At 42.9% G+C, this 25,988-nt stretch overlaps 1 protein-coding gene across 5 annotated transcripts in view; it reads right to left on the bottom strand.

Annotated features, from left to right (window-relative positions):
* TMEM108 (transmembrane protein 108) overlaps positions 1 to 25,988 on the bottom strand; it is a 181,766-nt gene that overhangs the window by 30,456 nt on the left and 125,322 nt on the right. Inside the window, exons 1-2 of one of the 5 annotated variants that reach the window (XM_081882998.1) lie at positions 14,304 to 14,365; positions 13,794 to 13,839 (exon numbers count right to left, since the gene is read on the bottom strand). The exons of 3 other annotated variants lie outside the window; for them this stretch is intronic. The gene's annotated coding sequence lies outside the window, so the exon portion shown is untranslated. Of the gene's footprint in view, positions 1 to 13,793; positions 13,840 to 14,303; positions 14,401 to 25,988 lie in introns of those variants that run through there. One more of the 5 variants, XM_081882999.1, reaches the window with a different exon arrangement.

Here is a 25,988-nt window from a genome sequence, read left to right on the forward strand (position 1 = left end):
TCAAGCTTGCAAAAATCTATCATTTGCCCGATAATAAACGTTGGAAATGTAAAGAAACTGAGGGTACATTCTTTCACCTTTGGTGGACGTGCCCAAGGATTAAGGCTTTCTGGGAAATGATCTATAATGAAATGAAAAAGGTATTTAAATATATCTTTCTGAAGAAACCAGAGGCCTTTCTCCTGGGCATGGTAGGCCAATTGGTGTCAAAGAAGGACAGAACTTTTTTTATGTATGCTACAACAGCAGCAAGGATACTCATCGCAAAGCATTGGAAGACACAAGATCTACCCACTCTGGAAGAATGGCAGATGAAGGTGATAGACTATATGGGACTGGCAGAAATGACTGGCAGAATCTGAGACCAGGGAAAAGAGTCGGCGGAAGAAGATTGGAAGAAATTTAAAGATTATCTTCAGAAATATTGCAAAATTAAAGAATGTTAGAATGATGTTGGATAGAAATTAAGTGGTTTCCAGCTGTAATGTTTTAAGAGATATGGAAAATAAGATTTGGGAATAAGCAAAATTAATGGCGAGAATTAATAATTTGCTGAGTCAACAATTTGAACTGGAATATAAGGAAGGGAGGTATGAGGAGGTCTGGAAAATAAGTTAAAAGAAAATAAGTAAATGGAAATTTTATGGGTTTTTATTTTTTTGTGTTTTTTTGTATTTTATGTATTATGTATTTTTGTTGTTTTTTCTTTTTGTTTTACAACGTATTTCTTTTGAGAAAGTTTAATAAATATTTATTAAAAAAAAGAGAGGGGAAGGGGCAAGACGGTGGGGAATTCAGCACAGCATGGGAACAGCAGTAGGGGCATCAGGTTGGCTCTGCTGCTGCATCTTCACTGTGCCAAGCTCCCCGCTGCCTTGCCCCTTGCTCTCCCCTGCCCTTGGTAACACTGGGAAGCCAGGTGAGCTGCCCTGACCTTGCTGCTCCTCTGGCAACTACTGGTGGAGGGGCAACTGGGGAGGAAGGCAGCTCCAGGCCCCTTTTTGGAGGAAGGGCAATAGCATTACCTGCTGGAGCGGCAGGATAACCAATGGTCCCTCCTTGCTCTGGCAGGTGCATGAAGTTGTAATGAGGCTTTTACGTTTTACTATTGTTTATGGCAGTTCAGTATACGAGAAGTCAGAGAATGAGGCCTGTGTCTTAGTATATTGGTTGATCCTAATTAACAGGGTGTTATGCTATGTATTAGGGATGCGGGTGGCGCTGTGGGTTAAACCACAGAGCCTAGGACTTGCTGATCAGAAGGTCAGCGGTTCTAATCTCTGCGACGGGGTGAGCTCCCATTGCTTGGTCCCTGCTCCTGCCCACCTAGCAGTTCAAAAGCACATCAAAGTGCAAGTAGATAAATAGGTACCGCTCCGGCGGGAAGGTAAATGGTGTTTCCGTGCGCTGCTCTGGTTCGCCAGAAGTGGCTTAGTCATGCTGGCCACATGACCCAGAAGCTGTATGCCGGCTCCCTTGGCCAATAAAGCGAGATGAGCGCCGCAACCCCAGAGTTGGTAACGACTGGACCTAATGGTCAGGGGTCTCCCTTTACCTTTATGCTATGTATTGTTGCACTCTCTCTCTCTCTCTCTCTCTCTGTGTGTGTAATGAAACAACACTTGCCTGCATTTTGGACCCTCCTGCACATCAGACTCCACCCCTGAACCAAGCCCAAATGTATTCTTAATTATGTGCTAGTTATGGGTGGAAGGAGGGGAGTGAGGAAGATAGGGATCAGGGGTGTCTTTTGCAATTGCTTCCTTGCTAGGCTACGGAGAACATTTAACGGTACAAAAATGCAGTGCTATCTTTTCCCTGCTAACATGCGCCTGGTGTTACAGGCTATTTATTGTACCTTTATTCAAAAAGTATCCCTGCTGGGAGCTGTCTATGAACATTTGCTTGCTGCCAATTCCTCTGCCAGAAGCACGTAGATGGACCTTACGACTATTTCCTCAAGGTAACCTTGGCCACAAGATATTTATCAGCAAGGGTAATAAAATGTAAAACAGAAAAGGGGAGGGAGAACAAACAGCCAGTTGTCTAACCCTCACAGTTTATGTCTGTAAATTATCAGTTAATAACCAGGCATGCCAAGCTAATCTAATCCAGTCTTCACCAACCTGGTGCCCTCCAGTATTGGACAACAACTTCCACCAGTGAGGCTGTATAGTCCAATATGTCTGGAGGGCACCAAGTGCATAATGAAAGTAGCACGGCATAAGACACATTTTTAAAGTTAGGTCTGAAATATATATATATATATATATATATATATGCTTTCGTAGATTTTCACGGGTACAGGAATGCAGGTTTTGGTGTCCTCGGGTGTCTTCCCGTGTAAAAGTTGGGGTGTCTAGGCGACGTTTCGACGAGGTCTCACTCGTCATCTTCAGGCTGGTGCTTTCGGCTTCTTGTTACTGGAACAGAGCAGGATCTCAGTGTTTGAGTTCCTATAAATACTGTTGAGGGGGTGTGGTGTATAGCCTCCAATGTTCTGGGCAGAGAGGAAGTTCCCAGGCTAGTGTGCCTTTTCTTCTTTTGTTCCTTAATTACTTGAGGGATATCTTGAGTGATTTCTTGAGTGATATCCTGAGTACCACTTAGGTGGGTCATTAGGTGTGGATTAGTTGCTAAAGTCTTTGTGTCTTGACCTCTTGAACTTTGTGAAGAGTTTTTCTGAGAAGATTCCAAATTGCTCTTTAACATGGAACATCACCACAAGAGAATAATCATGGAAGCCATCGAGATAGAGAAACACCCTCACAACATGAACAAGCGTGACGACACATCCCGCTTGCCAGACATCTGGAAATTAGCCCTCCCCACAAAAACTGACACCAGATCCAGAGGCACACAGAACGCTATCACCAATCAACCACACCAGACCCAAACCCAGACCCTCTCCACAGATAAATTACAGACACCATCCAGTAGCCAAACCATGGTGGCACCTCCGGATGCTGCACCCCCCTGCAATCCCTACACAGATCTGGCTGACACAGGCCACAAAACCACAGCTCGCCCCTATACACGAAGCCAAGCCAGAGCACAACTAAGTGCAGTACAGCCATCTTCTCAGAAAAACTCTTCACAAAGTTCAAGAGGTCAAGACACAAAGACTTTAGCAACTAATCCACACCTAATGACCCACCTAAGTGGTACTCAGGATATCACTCAAGAAATCACTCAAGATATCCCTCAAGTAATTAAGGAACAAAAGAAGAAAAGGCACACTAGCCTGGGAACTTCCTCTCTGCCCAGAACATTGGAGGCTATACACCACACCCCCTCAACAGTATTTATAGGAACTCAAACACTGAGATCCTGCTCTGTTCCAGTAACAAGAAGCCGAAAGCACCAGCCTGAAGATGACGAGTGAGACCTCGTCGAAACGTCGCCTAGACACCCCAACTTTTACACGGGAAGACACCCGAGGACACCAAAACCTGCATTCCTGTACCCGTGAAAATCTACGAAAGCATATATATATATATATATATATATATATATATATATATATAAGCATATATATATATATGCTTATATATATGTGCACACAAAATGGACCAAGTGCTGTTATGCTAACAAAGAAAAGACCAAATATCATTTGAAAGCAAAATATCTAGGCTTGAATGTACATGTGGCAAACCTAGGCAGTGGCAGCATTCTGAGGCCACAGCCTCACCAAACATTCAATGATCCTGGGAACTGTAGTTTGTTAAGGGTGTTGAGAGTTAGGAGACCCTATTCCCCTCACAGAGCTTTAATTTCCAGAGTTCCTTGGGAAGAAGGCTCAATTGTTAAACTACTTCGGGAATTGTGGCTTTGAGGGGTCTCCTAACACCTCTCAGCATTCTTAGTGAACTAATGATAATAATAATAAATTTTATTTATACCCTACCCTCCCCAGCCAAGACCAGGCTCAGGGTGGCTAACGCCAAATATAAAAACAATTGATTGAAATACAGCTTAAAAAACAAGATTAAAATGCAACATTAAAACATTAAAATGCAGCCACATTTCAGTGGAAACTCAATCAAAAACTTTTTGGGGGGATGAAAACGTCAAGTCTTCACCAAGGCTAACTATCCAGACTGGTCCTACATGGGCCAGAAAAAAGCCAGGGAAGTCCCCAAATAGGAGTTCCAACACAGAAGGAGAAAGGGAAAAAGAAAGAGGGGGAGGGAAACAAATTGATTCCAAGCCAAAGGCCAGGCGGGCATATCGGGAGAGATGGTCCCGTAGGTACGAGGGTCCTAGGCTGTGAAGGACTACAGTTCCCATAATTCTTTGGGGCAAGCCATGACAGTTAAAGTGGTATCATAGTGCTTTAAATACATGGTGTGGATGCAGCCTGAGGTGAGCCAGGGCATTCCTGCATCTGCACAGTCCTGACCTCACTGCCACCCAGCCTCACCCCTGCCCCATCCAGGTAAGCTACAGCGGCAATGGTGGGAGGGCAGCTTTGTGGTTCTGCCCCACCATGCTGACCAATGCTGCTTTAAAACAAAACGAACTGATTTGAGGGTGTCTTGATTACAATCTCTCTCTCCCCCCCTGCCCCCAGGATGGAAGCTTACCCTATGGCAGGAAGATCTATCCATCACACTTGTATTTCAGCCTGAAGCTGCATACCCACATGGAGCTATTTTGCTTTATCTTAACAACAACCTTCTGTGGTAGTTACAGATAGGTAGCCGTGTTGGTCTGCCATAGTCAAAACAAAAAAAAACCTTCCAGTAGCACCTTAAAGACCAACTAAGTTAGTTCTTGGGTATGAGCTTTCGTGTGCATGAACACTTCTTCAGATACACACTTCTTCAGATATCTGAAGAAGTGTGCATGCACATGAAAGCTCATACCAAGAACTAACTTAGTTGGTCTTTAAGGTGCTACTGGAAGGTTTTTTTTGTTTTGACTTCTGTGGTAGGTTAGACTGAGAGGTAGTACGTGATTCACCAAAGGCCACCCAGTGATCAGGATTTGAATCCAAGTCTGCCTACCCCAAGTCAAACACTCTTTCCTATGAGCTTGTTGATTCTTTCTAATTTGATTGCTTTTAGATCACAATGGGTGCAAGACGTATTTATTTTCTCATTAATTGCAAAACCATATGGATCAGGTTCCATCTGTCCCTGAGTGGAATCTCCCTTCTCCCCACCCGCTCCAATATACATACAGTATACATATACATATATACATATACACACACACTTATTTTCTCTGCTTTCAGAAACTCTTACTGCATTAGCTTTTCCTTTGTCAGGGTTGTATCTCTGACAGCAAATTGTCAAGCAAACAAAACCTTCTTGCCAGCGCTGTAGCTCTTATCTCTTATAGTCAGTCTCACAGTCCAGACTGCAGCTGAAATTGTCAGGAAAACTCTTGGCCCAAGCAAGCCAAATACTCTCAATTGATATTATAATAATTATGTCACATGAATTTTGCAGCAGACCACAGATGTCTTAGCCATGCAGATCAGCCAGGCAACTGGGGGAAAAGATGTTGCACAGACAAGTGCTCTTTCATTGCTGTTGCTGAAAGCCAAACTGGACCATGTGTATATTATTCTGTTTTGGACATGTGAGCGTGGGTAGCTTTTTAATTTGTTCTATCCATAGAGTTTCGGTAGGTGAGCAGCAATCTATTAATAACACATTTTTAATTACCAATTACCAATCAAAATGAAGCAAGCAGATAAGCCTCAGCTATATACTGTACTGTAGATGAAACAGATGTGGGCTGTAACAAATGTTGCAATGTGTAGGGCTCCTGATTCTAGCCACCCAGGGACACTGCCTTTCCATATATTGTACTCTATTCCATTCTGCACACCCTTCAGTTCTCATTGAAAGGCAAGCCTACCCAATTTGCATATTCTGAAACAAGATGTGGACTGAAACACACCTATCCTTTGCAATTTGCATTTCTCCAGGTTTTCCAATGAGGTTCCTTCTGCCACGCAATTTGTATAATATGCATATACTACAGGAAGTGTGCATTAAAAATGCATATGCAAGTGAAAATAACAGTCTCAAATCTTCCATTTTTGGGCAAGGTGATTGAGCGAGTGGTTGCTGAACAACTCCAGGCACACCTGGAAGAAGCGGACCATTTGGATCCCTTCCAGTCGGGATTCAGGCCTCATCATGGGACTGAAACTGCCTTGGTCGCACTGGTTGATGATCTCCAGCGGGCTAGGGACAAAGGTGAGAGCTGTTTCCTAGTTCTGCTGGATCTCTCAGCGGCTTTTGACACCATTGACCATAACATCCTTCTGGACTGTCTAGAGGGGCTGGGAGCTGGGGGCACTGTTATACAGTGGTTCCGCTCCTTCCTCCTGGGCCGTGTTCAGAAAGTGGTGGTGGGGGTTGAGTGTTCAGACCCCTGGGCTCTCACTTGTGGGGTGCCTCAGGGTTCTGTCCTCTCCCCCATGCTTTTCAACATCTACATGCAGCCACTGGGAGAGATCATCAGGGGGGTTTGGGCTGGGTGTTCATCAGTATGCAGATGATACCCAGCTCTACCTCTCTTTCAAATCAGAACCAGTGAAGGCGGTGAAGGTCCTGTGTGAGTGTCATGAGGCGGATGGAGGATGGATGGCGGTTAACAGATTGAGGTTGAATTCTGACAAGACAGAAGTACTGTTTTGGGGGGACAGGAGGCGGGGTGGGTATGGAGGACTCGCTGGTCCTGAATGGGGTAACTGTGCCCCTGAAGGACCAGGTGCGCAGCCTGGGGGTCATTCTGGACTCACAGCTGTCCATGGAGATGCAGGTCAATTCTGTGTCCAGGGCAGCTGTTTATCAGTTCAATCTGGTATGCAAGCTGAGACCCTACCTGCCCGCAGACTGTCTCGCCAGAGTAGTGCATGCTCTAGTTATCTCTCGCTTGGACTACTGCAATGCGCTCTATGTGGGGCTACCTTTGAAGGTGACCTGGAAACTACAACTAATCCAGAATGCGGCAGCTAGACTGGTGACTGGGAGTGGCCGCCAAGACCATATAACACCGGTCTTGAAAGACCTACACTGGCTCCCAGTATGTTTCTGAGCACAATTCAAAGTGTTGGTGCTGACCTTCAAAGCCCTAAATGGCCTCGGTCCTGAAGAAGCGTCTCCACCCCCATCGTTCTGCCCGGCCACTGAGGTCCAGCACCGAGGGCCTTCTGGCGGTTCCCTCACTGCGAGAAGCCAAGTTACAGGGAACCAGGCAGAGGGCCTTCTCGGTAATGGCACCCGCCCTGTGGAAAACACCCTCCCACCAGATGTCAAAGAGAAAAATAACTACTAAACTTTTAGAAGACATCTGAAGGCAGCCCTGTTTAAGGAAGCTTTTAATGTTTAATAGGTTATTGTATTTTAGTGTTTTGTTGGAAGCCGCCCAGAGTGGCTGGGGAAACCCATTCATAGAGAAATGAATTGAAGACTGGAAAAATGAGACACAGAGAAATGAAATTGACAGATCTGCACCTGCACCTCAATAGTCAGTCAGTATTCCACACCCACTGAGCATGCTCAGTCCTCTCTGGTCTACTTTGGGTGGTGAAATTATCTCCTCTAGCAAACATGGGGAATGCAGCCATTAATATTTCTCATGCTGTACACCCTCCTTTTTTAATGTACGGTAAGTCACATTAGGTTACTGTGTGTCACAAGCTATAATAAATAATAATAATAATAATAATAATAATAATACAATGTGATTTTATCCTTTCTACCTGCAACTCTTTTATTGATTGCTTGTTTTTTGAGATTGCTTATATATTATATTTTGAGCACTGCTTTAGGGAAAAGACAGGGTATACATTCCCTAAATAAACAGAAATGTTGGGCTCAAGCTATCGGAAGCTTTCTTGGTAATAAACAAGCACCCTACATTTTGTTAGGAAAGCAGGAAGCTAATGCTGATATTGCTGGCACATATGCTCCCACCCCTGTCAAAAACTGTGTGTCAATTTAAGCTTCCAAGCAGTCATCAAGGGCAGTCCCAGGTAGAGGAGTAACACTGACAGGCTGACTGCATGCATATTTATGTCCCGCTGCTCCCTCAGGTGCAGCACAGCAGCTCCCATTTAAGCTAATAGGCCCAGCACAAGAATAATGGCAGGTAGGTAGACAAATTAATAAAGGAGATTTAGCACTGCAGGCTCTTAGTGGGTGGGCAGCACTTTCATTTAAAAATAAATATAATATTATTTAGAAAGCCCACAGCCCCACAGCCTGCAGGGCGAGGCAGAATAATTCCATTATAAAAACATTAGAAACATTTGAAGTGTAGAATACCAAAGAAACGAGGAACAAAGGGAATCCAAGTCCAGGAGAAGGCCGAAGTGGATGCCAGTAAGAGAGGAAACCTCTTACAAAGAACATTCAGATTATTTTATTAAAAATCAGCATGAATGGTTTTTTTCTTTTAAGAGAGAGAGAATAGACTTTGTGTGCATTCATGACAGGCTATTTTGTTGGAAATTCAAGTTTTCATCATGCTGAAAAGAAAGAAATAACCCACGTAGGTGAACTGTGGTCCCGGAATGATGGGATGCTGAAGTCTTGATTAGGACTGGGCCTCTGAAGCACATTAAGCCTCTCAAGAGGTCAGCCTTTGAGGTTAATTGCAAAATGCTACATATTCCACAAGGATGCAGTTGTTTGGCACTGGTAAACATGTGCCAAATGTTCAGTCCCTTCTCAAAAATGCACTAAAGGGATGAAGTACACTGTTCCTGCTCACGTCAATTTTAGGAATCACAGAGACCTCATTTAGGCTTTATACTTGTCAAGTAGCTTATGGACCCAGGTGAACCAGGGTTGTGTTTTTGCATGAAACACAATTGGCTGCAATTGGTACTTTGAATTACAGTAAGCAATATTCTCAAATACCAGATGCTATAATAAGAACCAGCTATCGATTTCAATTAGCTGAACTTTAAAAGAAGTGTTATAACGCATACTGAATCAGGGATCATTTTTGATCATGTTCTCATGTGGAAGGCAAGTTGGCCTAACATTATGTCTTCTTACACAATGAGCCGGAAACCAGTTATACGCTCAGCTGACTGTGGGCGATTATAGGGGCTGTTTACCAAGTGGTGACTAACCAGAGTGTCAAGGCCAGCCCAATACATTTTGCCGCCCATGTTGAAGGGCAACGCCCTCCCCATTGCACAAAAGAAGTCAAAACTATTTTCAACACGGGTGATCTGCAGTATCCTTAAGGCAGCGAGCTGTCCTCGCAACACCTCACTGCCACCCACTCCACCAACCATCTGCCACCTGCTTAATGGTAGGGCCGGCCCTGCATAATTTTATGTTAATTGTGCACCATATCCGAAATAAGAACAGCCTACTGGATCAGGCGAATGACCCATACAGTCCAGCATCCTGTTCTCACAGTGGCCAACCAACCAGCCCGCAGAAGGTGAACACCACCTTCTTCTCCCATGGTTTCCAGCAACTGGTATTTGAAAGCATTGCTGCCTCCAACTGTGAAGGCAAAGCATGGCATCATGGCTAGTAAAAAAGGTAAAGGTAAAGGACCCTGGATGGTTAAGTCCAGTCAAAGGTGACTATGGGGTTGCGGCACTCATCTCACTTTCAGGTCGTAACGTAATGTGTTACCAACTACCCTTACAGCTTAAGTACCTTACAGACCACTTCTTGTACCATCCTCCCTGCCCCCTAACATCTGGTGCAGATACTCTTCTTTGTGTCCCAGCTAAGATGGGGGCTTGGCTGATAGGGACAAGGGCCTTTTCCAATGGTTGTGTTCTTTGCCCTGAAATGCTTGATTGACAGCCCTCTTCTCCTACTGTGTCTCACTGGATGGTAAAAACATTTTTTTATTCCAGCAGGCCTCTGTTTTAACGAGTAGATAATTTCCTATCCTATCTTATGCCTTTGCTTCATCTGTTGAACCTCTCTTCACCTTATCCTATTTGTATCTTAGCATGATTGTCATTGTATTTTATAATTGGTTTTAACTGTTGTAAACCCACCTGGGTGGCATGTAAGAATTGGAAGGGCAGGATAGAAATCCGTATATCAAACAAACAAACAAACAAATAAATAAATACATAAAGTTGGCTGGCAAGAAACTGATGTAAATGGGAACGCATGAGAATGTGTGTCTGGATGTGGGTATCTGACTCTCCAGCAATTTGCAGAACAGTACATTTTAGCATCACACAGAGTCATTATGATTGCACATTCGGCGTATTTTTCTATATATCAAATCTATAAAGTCAACATCTGATCTGGATGTATGATTTAGCATCTAGGCAACTAATGGCTAACGTAGTATACTGAGGATAAGTGAGTTGGCCCATGCTTATCTTTAAGGCAGCAAATGATAGCAGTTTCATAAACAGACATGCCCCCGCTTCCTTAACTGCTTCACTCCCTGCTAAAAGCCAGGTCAAAAGTGGTCCTTTAATATGTAAAATCCAGGGCCTGAGTGTAAAATGTAGAGCCATCCACTGACTGTAATATAATGTGTCATAAGAAGTAAGTAGCCTTCTGGTTTGAAGGAAGGCTGATAGGCAGTACAAGGCTATTTTACACATGTCAGAGGTAATAAATCTATAGGCTGCCTGCAGGCCTTAGATCCTGATAGAAACACATTATGTGATGTTAAATGTCTCTGTTTTTTTAATGCTATTGACTCTTTTCAAGAAGGTCTTTGCTATCAAGCTGGAAGAATTCCTGTTTATGCTGGTTTGCGTTCTAGCTTTATTATGCACAGAATGATTGCATTAATCAGTTTTCAATTAGGAACAGCTAAGGGGAATAGATCGCCATACCAGCTTTGCTTATGACTCCTCAATTTAAAAAGATCATCCCCAGGAGGAGGAGGAGAGGGTAGAGAGAGTCTTTAATTGACTCCCCCAGCTCCTGAATAGAATGCATATGTTATTTTTTAGGATATGTGCAAGTCTGCATTCATCAGGCTGCAGCTCAGTGGTGGAATATCTGGCTTGAATGCCAAATTGCCCAGAATTCAATCCCTGGCTGGGAAGGATTCCTGCCTGAAACCTTGGGAGAGCTCCCACCAGTCAGTGTAGACAATCCTGAGCTACATGGACCAATGGTCTGACTGGGTATATGGCTGCTTCCTATGGTTCCTAATGATATTGTTATGGTCTGATCCCGTAAGCCACCATGCTGTGTTAAGACTGGGCACTATGGCTGTTGTGCCTGGGAAGTGCCACAAACTCTGTGATATTGCCCTGAATAGGTAACCCAACTCAATGCATCACAGGGGCACAACAGGGTACTTTGTTTGTGTTGTTAATCCCCATCAGTGGGCTGGTTTAGGCTAGTAGGGTATAGTCATTCAGTGGGGAGCTAGGAGGAGGGAGCTCTCCTTGGAAGCTTAACATTCCTGGAATCTTAGCACCTTGTGTAAGGTGAACTGAACTTACGTGTATGTCTGGCTAACCAGGAAGTGGGTAGGAACTGAGTTCATGTACATATTGCATTATTTGCTATATATTTATTCTGACTGCAGGGCTTTGTCCTTTGAGTTTTGGATAATAAATTCACCAGTTGTCCTCTTGCTTGACTGAAGCACCCAGCACTTGGAACTTTTAGACTGGCTGACTACAAAACTGCAAGCCATATTGTCTATTTTTCCTCTCTACAGACTCAGAAGGATTATTGCATTGTTTGTGTGTTAAACAAATGACCTATGTGTTTAGCTCTTTGTGGGCAATTGCCGCATTGGCTTGAATAATTATGGTTCCAATGAAAGAATTCTTTTCACCTTAAATACTGGCAAGTTTTATTCCACCCAAGCCTCAAAGGACCCCCAGAGGAAGGGATCACACTGTTGCATGGCAACATTGGCCTACCATCTCCCATATCGAGCCCTTTGTTTACTGCAATTGTCATCTGAGACTATTATTCTCCTTATCTTAACGGGAAGGTGCCATGGGTTATTACTATGGTGTTGAAAGTGCAGGGTATAAATGCAAGAAATTAACTTAAGCACAAAAACCCTTGTAGTAAGGTGCAGCAAATTGGGGGTTGCAGTGACTCCATTATGCAAGACTCCATTAAGCCAGCACAGAACAAGGCTGGTGTGTGGCAGAGGACAGCTTTGCTATGCAGCACAGTTAGGGATGGGGAAGACATTTGATGCATTTAAGCATTTAAAGGAGAATCTACCTGCTCTGTACTTTCCAAAACAATATGCAACGCAGAACACAGGCAACCTTCAAAATTAGCACTTCTCCAGATTTTGCAATGACATTTTCCAGTGTGGCATAGTGGTTAGAGTGATGGACTAGGACCTGAGAGACCACAGTGCAAATTCCCACCCAGACATGAAGCTGACCTTGGGCCAGTCACTGGTTCTCAGCCTTAACCTACCCCACAGGGTTGTGGTGGGATTAAATGAGGAGGGGGAGAACCATGTCTGCCACCTTGAGCTCCTTGGAGAAAAAGGTGGGATATAAATGCAGTAAATTACTAATAAGTGGTCTGAAGAAAAAACAACAACCCAAAAAGCCGCACACTAAGGTAATGTGGGTATAGAAATGCATAGTTAGTGAAAATTGCATTATATTGGGGAAAACACGCTTTGCAAAAATGTGGATACTAGGCAAATTGTAAATAGTAGCATATTAGAATTCCACACTAAAACTCTTACAAATTTTCACAAGGACTTAAAACAGACACACACATATACTGCAAACTGATACGGAAATGTGGAGAACTTAAGGATGGGAAACAGAGAAACAGAAATTGACTGATTCTCCCATCCTTGAAAAAGTTATTCCCACACCACAGAACTACCATTGCTGATGCAATGACATCAAACCAATAAATGATGGCAAGAGACGTCTCAGCACCTTCTGAATTGAATTTCTCCCACATCCCTAACTTGTGGTGGTAAAATTTATTTGATACCTGCACATCCTTGACTCACCAGTTACCTGCTGCATTTGTCACAACAAAATCCTCCTCCTACCAAGAATGGGAGCTGAGGGCTCCACTATAGCTCAATATGTGAGATTAACCACCACACCCTGAAACAGGTGTGTTTATGGCCCAAGACCATCTTAAGCTGGGGCAGCAATGAGTTGTTCCCACTGCAGGTCAGTCCCAAGATACTAGCTGCCACACAACCATCTCCTCTTGTTTGGGTTTCTGCTGATGTGTTTCCTTTCTGTCCCATTGCTGAATCAAGTCTGTGCAGTGAATAATAAATACAGCTTCCTTTTCTATTAAAGCCTTCCCAGGCATTAACCCTCACACTCTCAGTGTTATCTTTATCAGATCTTAAGCATATGGTCTGATGGGCTTTGTGGCTGGCTAGCTATTTGTATGTGTACTTTTGCATTAGTTTCCAAGAAACGAATGCTATACAGTGGTACCTCGGGTTAAGTACTTAATTCATTCCGGAGGTCCGTTCTTAACCTGAAACTGTTCTTAACCTGAAGCATCACTTAAACTAATAGGGCCTCCTGCTGCCACTGGAGCACGATTTCTGTTCTCATCCTGAAGCAAAGTTCTTAACCCAAGCTACTATTTCTGGGTTAACGGAGTCTGTAACCTGAAGCATATATAACCCGAGATACCACTGTATTTCGCCTTCCCACTTAGTCATTTTGAAAATCTGCACCTTCTTCCAAAGCCCACAAATTATGCATTGCCAAAAAATAAGGTTTGCATAGAAATCACATATATTAATTTTTGTGTGCAGAAGCACGTTTTTAAATAATTACTATCATTTACACAGGACTTCAAACACAATACATCTTATAACTGTGGAAAAAAACTTACTTGTCTTCTTTCTGCATGGTGGGCAACTTCAAGGCCCTTGCTGTTTCTGAATTTACATTGATATTTTCAGTATTAATTTCTGACTAATATCGCTGGTTGTTTTCCTAATTGTACAGCATAAATGCGCATATGCTATGATTTAAAATGCAGCAACAATAATAAACGTTTGATTAGAAATCATTTCTATTTCTATTCCAATTTTAAAAATTCACAACAAGAGCTCTCTTAACACCTAAACCGGGATGACCTTTAGGAGGAAATTACTTGCTATGTTTAACTCAGAACCCACCCACCCACCTCCCTCCCAGTCTCCCATTAAATACAAATTCCTCCGTGGCCATGTTGGAGCCTTTTCTATGAGACCAGCGCACATTGCAGATTGGCCATGCCTTTCGAGAGTGTTTTAGGCTCGCTTTTATTTAATTTTTTTTGGCACCACTTTTTCACTCAGAGGGAAAAAAGACAAGAGGAATGTGTGCTGTGATGCTGAACTTTGAAAAACAACCTGACCTTTACAGCTGAGTTGGTGCTCTTTCCTTTGCTTGGTTCTCCCCTGCACACCTGAGTGGAGCTAAGAAGCAAAACAATTCCGGAATCCAGAAGGCCAAGGAGTGGGTCTTCTAAAGATAATGGGAGTGGAATGAAACACAGATGCTAAGAGAACCACATCTTATTTCATCTCTAATAAATAAGAGTTAATGGGAAGGTTTACACTACTGGGACAGAGCAACCCTATGCCCAAATTACACTCGGGCAGGAGACACGCCACTGCAATGCTGGTAGCAGGACTGCTGTATCCAGTACATGCTCACCCTGGGGAGGGAGGGAAGGAGAAAATATAAGAAGGGGTGGGAAAATGCAGACCCCTCCCTCAGTGTCCTTGGAAACTAGGCCACATACCGAGTAGCATCTAAGCCACATACCCAGTAGGATCTAGCCTTGTGGCACTGGCATCACCATCACTTACTGCAATGATGCAGGGTTGGTGCAGGGAGGCAGAAATAATAAAATAAAATACCCCACCCAATCTGGCTGGGTTTCCCCAGCCACTCTGGGCGGCTTCCATCAAAAGATTAAAATTACATTAAAACATCAGTCATTAAAAACTTCCCTAAACAGGGCTGCCTTCGGATGTCTTCTAAACGTCAGATAGTTGTTTATTTCTTACTATTCAAAAAGATATAAAACTATACAAAACATACAACCATACAATTAAAAGATACAAAACTATACAACAACTATACAGCAAGGTTGGGGTAGTGCAGGAGCACTGGTGAAAACACCAGATTGGCTCCATCCATGTGCCTACCTTGCTTTCTCCTCACACCATTCAAGAATGGAGCAGGGTCAGGTCTATGGTGCCAGCTTTTTCCATACTGCCTCCTCCTGCACATACCACCACTCAAAGACTATGCTGGTACTGTTGCCTATATGACATCCATTTCCAGATGCGGCCAATGAAATGATGATGATGGGCCATGGCCTCAGGACACAAACAAACCACGCAATTCATGCATACCCGCTTCCCTGTCTCTCACACACAGATCACACAAACATCTCTTCTTCTCTCGCACATTCCAGGGTAAAACACCGGAAGAATGGAGCGGGCCAATTTCCCCCAAAGAATGAGAAAAATTGTGTCTGTACATTTTGCCTCATATGTTAAGTTCCAAAAATTGCTAGAAATAGTTTTTGAATAGAAGCTGGGGATCTGGGGATTGTGGTTTACCCCAGGGGCACCAAAGAAAGCCTTTGCACTGCCATGGTGCCCAAGATGTTGACACATTTAAGGCAAGGAAAATGGCTGCATGAGGCTCTCAGGCTGTGATTTAATGTGGGCTTGTGATTTAATGCCTAATGAAGAAGACATGTTTTTAAAATTATCAGAAGGAGGCAAGATTTTTTTTTTTTTAATACCAGCATTGTTTTGAATTTGCAAATTCCTCTGCCACTCAACTCCAGTGGGGGACTTAGGGAGTGTGCATCTAGTAGGATGTCTAAAGAGCAGCAAATTGATCTTCTCCATGCCCACCTCTGGTGCTGAAAGTCTCTTAGGGATCAATGTGATGCAACACTTGCTGGAGTGACAACAGATAAAATGCATTTGGGACACACTTTGGATAATTTTTATGGGAAAGTCTATCTTTCCCCAGGCACTCAAGGGGAAAGCAGACTCAGTGCAGTGGGTTAGTTAACAGCATTACTCCAAACTCATCTAATTAAAGGTCTGCCTAGAACTCTAAGCACGGAAGAGAAAATACATATAAATGACAATGATATATTGGGGAGCTGTGGAACACAACAATGTTTTCAGAGGGCAGACTATAGTTCGGGGAGAGTAGTTGCCAATCCCAATCGGCTATTTGTTCAGACTTTCCCCTGACCTATCCCAGGTGTTCAGAGCAGGTTACAATATATCTCATTTTATCCTCATAGCAACTGTGCGAGGAAGATTGGACAAACAAGCAAAGAGATGTTGGCTCCCCAGAGCCACCCATTTACCTGGATGGGTAAACAAGGATTTGTACTTCAGTCTATGTTCATCCCAAGAGCTCTGAGAGATAGAAGCGGAGCGAGACCCCTTGGCAGTTATTTGCATAGATGTGCAAAGAAAGGTATCTTGCAGAAGGGATGCAACTGTGTGAAAATAAGGTTCCTTTTGAATATTGAAGGGACTGAACAGCTAAGGAGCCAAGAAGGTACACGGAGCAAAAAATAACACACACCAATAGAAAATAACACACACCTAACACACACCAGTTGCCGGGGGAGGGTGTCGGGGGCTAAGAGAGTATATTGCCAGTACAACACCTGGTTACTAAGTAAGGTAAAGGTAAAGGGACCCCTGACCATTAGGTCCAGTCGTGACCGACTCTGGGGTTGCGGCGCTCATCTCGCTTTATTCGCTGAGGGAGCCGGCGTACAGCTTCCGGATTATGTGGCCAGCATGACTAAGCTGCTTCTAGCGAACCAGAGCAGCGCATGGAAACGCTGCTTACCTTCCCACCAGAGCGGTACCTATTTATCTACTTGCACTTTGACGTGCTTTCGAACTGCTAGGTTGGCAGGAGCAGGGACCGAGCAACGGGAGCTCAACCGGTCGCGGGGATTCGAACCGCCGACCTTCTGGACTCTGGTTTAACCCACAGCGCCACCTGCGTCCCCGGTTACTAAGTATCTCCCCATAAATTACCCTATCCAACATTGGGGGACATAAGGCTGAAACTGGAGGGCAGTTTTTGCATAGCGCTAAATAGCTCAGCTTCTCCCTGATCTTTCTTTTACTACAACATATAGAACCGAGATATCTGAGCCAGCCCTGTCTGGCAACTTCCGTGCTCTTTCCCTTTTTTTCATGCTTTATGTTTCCACACACATTTCTGCATGCAGAGTAACTGAATGATTCATAACATAACAAGAGTCATAACATATCCATAGCTTGGCTAACAGTTGGAAGAGTTAGCAAGTTATGACTAAGCAATTTGGCTGGTCAACAAAGACAAGAAATAAAAGTGCTGCGTTTTTGTTTTGTTTTTGATAGTATGTTTCTCTGTCTCACTTCCAGTTCAGAAGCAAAGCCTATAAGTATATCATGTCTAAGATGGGTTTTATTTAATTTCCTCCCACCCCCAACACTCCTTTTTTAAATACAGATTTATAATACATTAAACACTTGGAAGCCAAACTTGATTTTGCTTTTAACTTAACTTGGCATTTTTCATCTTTACTGAAGCCAATGTTCTTTCTGCTAGCTGAGGTTTAAAATTAGCATACTGCTACTGAAGGCATTTAAAATGTTGATTCCTTATTCTTGGAGAAATTTAACTTCTGTTTATACAACTTGCTCCCCATGTACATTCTGTTTCCAATCTGCCATTTGCTAAACCATCTGGACTGGCATTTGGGCCCATTTTGGTAGCATCCCCTTCTTTAGGAAATGTATGAAGTGCATGTACAGTGATGAAATTGACTGTCACGGCTTGGTGTAGCAATTGCACAGAATTTAAAGCTGATGTTCTTGAGCCATCATGACTATCACACTCTTGGGTGCCTTTGATTAGCAGTGAGAATCACTGGTAACCAGGGTTCATGCCAGTGCCTAGCAAAGAGTTCCTACACGACTTGATCACATATTTATAGCCAGATACATGGAAATACCTGGCGAAGGAGAGAACCTGTAACAGGTGTGAAAATGGTACATCATTTAACATAAGGCCAATCGGGACTGGCTCAAGAAACTTTGCTGACTGAGGTGGAACAGCAAAGGGTCTCCTGCTCCCCAAATCAAGGTACATAATACCCAAGGCTAGCTAAGTCATTTTGGCCCCTGAGCCAGAACATCTCACAAGCACCTCTTCCATGGAGTAAAAATGCAATAATGAATAGAAATCAATTTGTTGCCCTTTCTTATCACCCTAAATAAGCTGTCTGGGGCAGCTTTCTCACTCTGCCCAATAGTAGGGCCTGCCCGGTTTCTGACCACAGCACAACCTTCTCTCCTCATACCCTAACAAGCAAAACAATGATCAAATTGTAGGAAGGTATATGGAAATTTGGCTGTATGTCAACGCCCACATTATAGACCTTGGACATTTTCTGGGGCCTTCCACTTCCTGCCTTTAAATAATGCAGTTTCTAAATGGAAAGATGAAAGGTGATGGACCTTTTAATTTGTCTACATCTTTAATTAGGGTATGTACTATTGAAGCAGCTAGTACAATTATTTCCACTAAATGAAAGTCAGGACACTGGTGGGAAGTGCTGGATTTCATGGATGTTTTCATTCCCAGTTGTTCTGATCTCCTTTAATATTCTCTTGAAGTAATTCTCACTCCTATGCATATTCACGCCATTACTTTTAATCTTGGGCCATTCATTTGCCTTGACATAAAAAGTAATTTGAAAACCCCCTTAACAAAGAGTGTGTTCTTTCCATTTATCTCATAATTCGCTGAGGATAAAGGCAACTTTCTAACAGATCAAATTGTGAAGAACCTTCTGCTGGATATATTATAAATAGATCATAGCAAAGAGGTTAATCTTTTATCAGCTCAAAAACTGACAGACTAGTGCTTTGCTGTTTTCCTTCAAGCTGGCTTAGCAAATTTCCTTAATTCAAACCTAGAGGAGCTGTTAAAAATGGTTCAAACAGATCCCTTATGCTACCTACAAATGAGTATTTCCTTGGAGTAATTCTTTCTAAATCTTTCTGTAAATAAAGAAAACTGACTGACCCCAACAGAAAGCCAATTTACATATTATGCAGAACAGAGCAGACTGAGGACCAAACTATATACGGTATATCAGAGACCTATGAATGTTTCTATGATGTGTTTGTTGTTAAAAGCAGCTATTGGGGTGGGGGAAAGAGAATTGGGTCATGAGCACAAGGTATGTGTGGGGAGGAGCCCCTGCAGCCCCTTTTCACACTGCCCCCTGGGCATCTGTTAGGGGTGGGCAAATCAATTGTCAATTTTGGTTTCTCTGCTTCTCATTTTTCCAGTCTTAAATTTGGTTCTCCACATTTACAAGTCAGTTTGTGCTAATTCATCCATATTTTAGTGTGACGATTTCCAAACATACATTTTTCTATGCAATTTCACCAATATAATGCATTTTTGTATGTAATTTTCACCAATATATTCATTTTATGCACACTTTACCCTAGCATATGCAGCTTTATACCCATTACTTGGTTGGAGAACTGCATTGGAAAGTGTGAATTAGTGATTAATATTTAAATGTGAACTGAAAGAAATTTATCCCTTCTTATCTGTTACATTAGCTAAGGAAGTGAAAACATGTATGCACAAGGCTAAGCCTCCTCTGCTCTATGCCATGGTCCCAATCCAAATCCCCTCACAGCATTTTTTAACAGGGGGCCGGGCCTTGAAAGATAAGAGAAATAAAGTCATGCATCTGCAATGTCACATCTACTTGGCCCTGAGGTGGCAGAATTCTTGGCCAGTTCCACTTCAGACTATAAAAGTGTGTGTTTGTATTTTTGAAAGTTTCCCCACATTATATAAAAATTATGCTTGCATGCAGTAGCAAATCAAAGAGAAAAGTTCCAGATTCATGAGTCTACTACAGATTTTTGGTTTGCCGTTTTCACATGGAGGAGCGTTCAAACATATGACACATACTTCACGTCCCACCCGTTCCAAACCATTGCTACCTCATCCTGAGAAAAATATGTAAATTGGTTCTAAGAATATGTAAAACTGTTGAGCATAATTGAGAAAGAGAACCCAGCTTCCTGAAATATATAAAAAAGGGGGGGGGGATACACTGATGACTCTGATGCTGACTCTTCCTTACACTGATTAGCAAATCAGTTTCTGACTGGAGATAATTTATAATATCCTTCAACATTTCATATGATGTGCTGGGAGGGGAAGAGGTCGCATCTTTCCTGGAGTAAATCTCAGTTGGCAGTTACAGAATGTTCAAGCTTGTGAAAAGGCCAATTAAGGCATTATTGGCTGATGGGCCTCAGCACTTTGGATGGCTTTTAAAGGGCCTTGGAAAATTAGCTCTGCCGTCGTTCAATGCACATGGGTTTTCTTCAGGGAGGTCCACAAATGGATCCTCTTTCTGAAAAGCTCTGCTTCCATGATTGAAACGGCAAAGCCTGGGTTATTTTCCTAATTATGAGTTCAGGGAACTGATCTGTCTGCAATAACTGCACCCATCCTTCACTCGATGCTTCGCTCTTGTTAACATGGCGTGTAAAACAATTGAAGTGGGCAAGAATTCACATGATTAAGGAACATAGGAAACTGTCTTATATCAAGTCAGAACATTGGCCCATCCAGCTCTACATAGATTGGCACTAATTATCCAGGATTTCAGACAAGGTTCTCTTTCAGCACGTCTTGGAGATGCTGAGGATTGAACCCAAGACCTTCTGTGTGCAAAGCAGATGCTCTACCACGAAACTACAGCCCTCCCCAAAGCACATTTAGATTTGTGTTGGGATGTGGCCAAATTGTTTGATCATCTGGGTTATTTCAGGAACAGTCTCAGTCTCTCTCTCTCTTCTCACATGCTTGCACACACAGACGAACAAAGCAGATGCTGTCAGTGGACTCTTTGGGCCAGTGTATACACATGCCTACACATCACTCGGTCCTCAATCCTCGATTTCCCATCAAGGTGAACTGCCTCTGCTGAATACAGTTAGGTGTTTTTTGTTCTTTGTTTTTAAAAAGAATTGTTGTGCTCACCTCATACAAATCACTATCAGGAACTTGGTTGTGCTGAGTCAGACATTGTTTCCATGAGTTTTGAGTATTTTAGCCAGATGTGAACAGTATTGTGTCTGAGAGGTGGCCGAAGCACACACCAGTGATGTCTGACCTGCAGCGACCCTTTCGTATGTAGAATTCATCCCTTGATGCAGAAATGCTCATTATGTCTCTCTTGGACTAGTATTTGTGCATGTACGTTACACGCCAACCCTGAAATTAAAGGAAATGCGAGTGTGCCTAGGTGAATCACAAAGGCCATAACCCAACAATGAGATGCAATCCTGTGCATGTTTGCATGGAGGTACGTATCACTGGCTTCAATGGAGCCTACATGGAAGCACAGGACTGCAGCCCTCTGATTCTGATGGATTTAAACATAGGAACAAAAGGAGCTGCTTTATACCAAGTCAGACCAACGGCTCACCTAACTCAAAATTGTGTACACTGACAGGCAGCAGATCTCCAGGGTTTTAGGCAGGGGTCCCTCCCAGCCCTACCTGAAGATGCTGGAGAGGGAATCTGGGACCTTCTGCATGCAATGCAGATGCTCTTCCACTGAGCTAAGCACACCTAACTTTGCGTTGTAATGTGGCCTATTTGCTCATTTGGATTATTTCATGAGCAATCTCTCATGTCTGCATGCACAGACAGAACACCTATATTTGTGTGTATATATACTGAGAGAGGAATACTTACTGGTAACATGCACATATACACAGATATGTGTACATATAATATACATTTGTGTGCATAAATATAGCCCCGGACCCCCAGGTATAGGGCGGTTTGGAATTCAATAAATAATAATAAATTCTGATAATTGTAATTATGAAATCATTTTGTCCACAATTTCCATTAAGAAATTATACACACACACACACACACACACACACACACACACACACACACACACATATACATACACACCCCAATTCATCAGAGTGTTACAAGAAATCAAAATGGCAAGAGTGCAATTGGTGAAGACTAAACAATGCAAGCAAACAAACCAAGCCCAACCACACTCTGCATTTTAATACATCCAGGATGCAAAAGGAGAAACAAAAGCAGATTCTGAAAGGTATTCAGCATTGTTTTCTTCCAAGCCTCTACAGGCTGGACTTCCTAACGCAGAAATTACTCCTATGCTTGTTAGGTCATACAAAGGAAAAGCGCTTTTTCTTTGTCTAGTTGGGCTCTCTGCCTAGTTAGAGAATTGGAGCCAGTCACTTTCATTTCTCTCCATTGTTCAGCCAGTGAATGAAAAGAATTCAGTACCTGAATATAAAAATACTGTAAACCCTTTGGAACAGGGAAAGCCAAGCTGGTGCCCAATGGATGTGGCTTGTCTGCAACTCCCATTAGCCCTTTCTAGCATGACCATGGATCAGAGATGGGCACTGCAAACCAGCAACATCTAGAGGGCTCCACAATGGCTTCCCCTGCTTCACAGTGATATGGATGTTGCCCTGTTTTTAAAAGGATAACCCATTCAAATATATCTATATCCCAACTCTAGTCATTTCATGGGTTTTGAATGGGGGGTGGAAGGGAAGCTGACCAGTTTCTACTGAAAGTTAAGCCCTAAGGCCACCTGCTGAATTAATAGTGAGGTCGGTGAGATCTGAATAGGGGATGTTCATAACTGATGTTCACTATACAACACTAGTTCTTAAAGGACTATAATTGAATGCTTCAGGGGCTGAGACCAGCAGTCCTTCAGATTTGAAATGGACACAATTAAAATGTGATAGCAGATGAGACCAGGTGTGTTCGCCCTCCTGACAGCATGCGGAACAAATGGCATTGTTATTATATGGTGAAGGATGAGGTTGTGGTTGAACAGAGCAAGTCCATCCTTCATTTTGCAAGGTGTGGGCTACAGGGAATACGACAGATTGCGTCAGCCTGCAGTGTACAGCTGGCAGCCCGTCTTCTCATTCAGCTATCAATATAAATAAGGAGAGATTAAAAGTAGGGTGATACTCTATTACTGAACAATCTGCAGTTGCTGAAAGTGTGTGGAAACTCTGAAGTGGCAGAAATGTAGGCAGAATGGGAGGGGAGATCATCCCTAACATTGGACAGGGCAAAAATGTTTCACACAGATCACTCAAATAGCCTTGTCACATTTTCAAGTCCCATTGTTTTCAGTACACCATTCTCTCCCATTTGAATCAGCAGGTGGCCTAAAAGCAGCTAACTTTGGCCGGGTTGCTGTCAAAGTCTTTAGTACTAGCCCAAGAGGGGAGAATGTGGTTGCACTCAAGACCCACTTGTGGGCTTCCCATCAACACCTGCCTGGTCACTGTGAGAACACAATGCAAGATTAGGTGGGTCTTGGGTCTGATTCAGAATTGGTCTTCATATGTTCTTATGTTGGTACATTAAACAGTGGTTTGCAACAACATCCCTCAATCTGGTGCCCTACAGATATGGTTAGACTCCCATCAGCCCCAGCCAGCATGGCGAATGGTCAGGGAGATGTCCAATGACATTCTGAGGGTCACAGATTCTCCACCTTTGCAATGTAGGGACCCCAAAAAACTACAAATGTTTGTAATGGTTCAAGAAGCAAGAAATCTTTGTTTTTCACAATTAGCAAGGTTATGTACTTTCACACTTGAGCACATCATTTAAAGGAGTTGTAAAATGGGGATTCAACAGGAAAGGTTCACGGGTCATTGGCACACAATATATCTTGTTTTCTAGTGTTTCCTCCCCCTCTCAAACAGAAATGTGCAAGAAATGGCATATGGTTCCTGTAATTCTCATAAATTCAAAATTACCCCAATTATGAAACATGGACATCATTAAAAAGAAATGACCGTGCAATTATCTTCCGAATGCCACTGTCACTGTGCTGACAATTTAATTAAAGCTACTGTGCCTTAAGTTATAATTAGCTTCTACCAATACAGGAGAAGCAGACTTTAAAATTCTCAAGTGGCACTAATCAAAACATATCTGTGTATTGTTACATAGGGGTTGAAATGATTAACACATTTTATCAATCCTAAAGATATGACAATTATCATCTTTAACAAGAGTCTCCATACCAGCTTTATTTGTAAAGTAACAAAAAATCAAACTTCCACGATAAAAACAGAGCATGGCCCCAATAAATTACAGGGAATATTAAAACTTGTTTAATCGTCTCCTCCGTTTAGCTGTGGTTATTTGTGTTCGCTGATGTTTTAAGAATTCTCATTTTTAGTTTAAATAATGTATTTTATTAAATTATTTATCTTGTACTAGAGATGTTGGAGAATTCCAACAAAATGGGAGCAGAAATTGCCAAAGCTCATTCATTCCATGTCTGGAATGGAAAACAATCCAGTGAATAGGATCGAGTAGTTGCTGCTGCTGTTAGCTTCCAAGTGCTATGTCCCTCTGCCCCACTTTGCATTGCATTTCCTTTGCAATGAAATGAATGGGGCAAAATAATGCAATTTGGGCAATATATATGTAATTAATTACGGAAGTTATGCGATTTTGACAAAGTGGACAGTGAAACGAATAACGTAGCTTTTGGCAGAAGATGAACAGCAGTGGAATGGAAACAGCGCTGCTTGTGATGAATACATGGCAGAACAGAAAACGTTGCCTTCTTACATCTTTGTGTTATATATCCCACAGTGGTACTGATAGCAATGAAGGACAAGCTATAAAACAAACAAACAAGGTTCTAGAGGAACATACCTAGGACAAATGGGTATCCTTTGGAGCAGGGCTAGGGAAGCCCTGGCCCTCTAGATGTAGCTGCACACCAATTGCCATTAATCCATGAGCAGCATGGCAAATGGTTCACAACTCCTGCCCTGCCCGACCAAGAAGGTCTGAAGAACCATAGATCCCCATTCCTGCTTTAGAGAATTCTTGCCACCACTACCTTTGCTACCACTGTTTTCTCCTACCTCCTGCCCCAAGGGAGTTTGGGAAGCCTTGTGGTGGTAGTGGGAAGGGGAGAAAGCTGCAAGGGCTATGGTGGGGCTGATGGCTTGGGCTGAGCAGGACCATTATTTTCTCCATTATTTTGAGAGCAAGAGGCAAAAGAGAGCGAAATAGAGTGGAACCAGTACAGTGCTGCTCACTGGAGAGAAATCAGGGAGGGAGTGGAGAAGGAGACAAAGGGGGAGAGCAGTCAAATCATGGTGATCTTCTGTAGAATGGGACTTCCTGCATTATTTAATGTCTAGAAATGAACTCTTGTCTAAACTTTTCATGGTAATAATTGGAGCTGCCTATGTATATGGACAACTGCAGAAAAATGCAGGCTGTGATAGTGGGTGTATAATCCTAAGAATCCCCAGACTCGTGCTTTTTTAAAAAAAAAAAAACCAAGTTTCTAGACCCTGTGATTTTGAGGATATGCTTGAAAGTGTGTGGTAATTCCTCATGACTCTAGGGTTGCAAAGTACTTTTTGCTGTAGTTAGAGGGCAAGGACTCATGGCCCTACATAGATTTTTGTCCCTCTGTTAATCTGTAGAAGCACAGAACTAATGCAACAGAGTAAGTAAATTTTGTTTGCATGTTGTAGTGTACGTGAGTCACAAATTTAATATTTCATGGGTGCAGAATGTAAGTTACCATGGCACAGATTCCCCCTCCCATCCCCTGTCCTGACAACGATCCAGTCCTTTCCTGTCCCACTGCAGTTAAGAGCAGCAAGTCTTCCAATTCTCCTTAGCCAAACTCTTGGCCATGATGACTGAATTGAAATACAAACGACTAACAATGTCAAACCTTTATAAAGTGCCACTTTATAAATTTACAGATTACAACCAGTCGCACCGTTCTTTGATGGAAGTGGCTGCTGCTTCAGCAAAACCAAGGCCAATTTGGCAGCGGCCGAAGAGCCACTTCTCAAGGCAAGGGAAAGTGAAGAGGCAGAGCAAAGTGAACACAGACAGCTTTTGACCTTCTGCTCTGCACTTTTACTGC

This window comes from Podarcis melisellensis, assembly GCF_964234715.1.
Source record: "Podarcis melisellensis genome assembly, chromosome: 12".
Taxonomy (NCBI): domain Eukaryota; kingdom Metazoa; phylum Chordata; class Lepidosauria; order Squamata; family Lacertidae; genus Podarcis; species Podarcis melisellensis.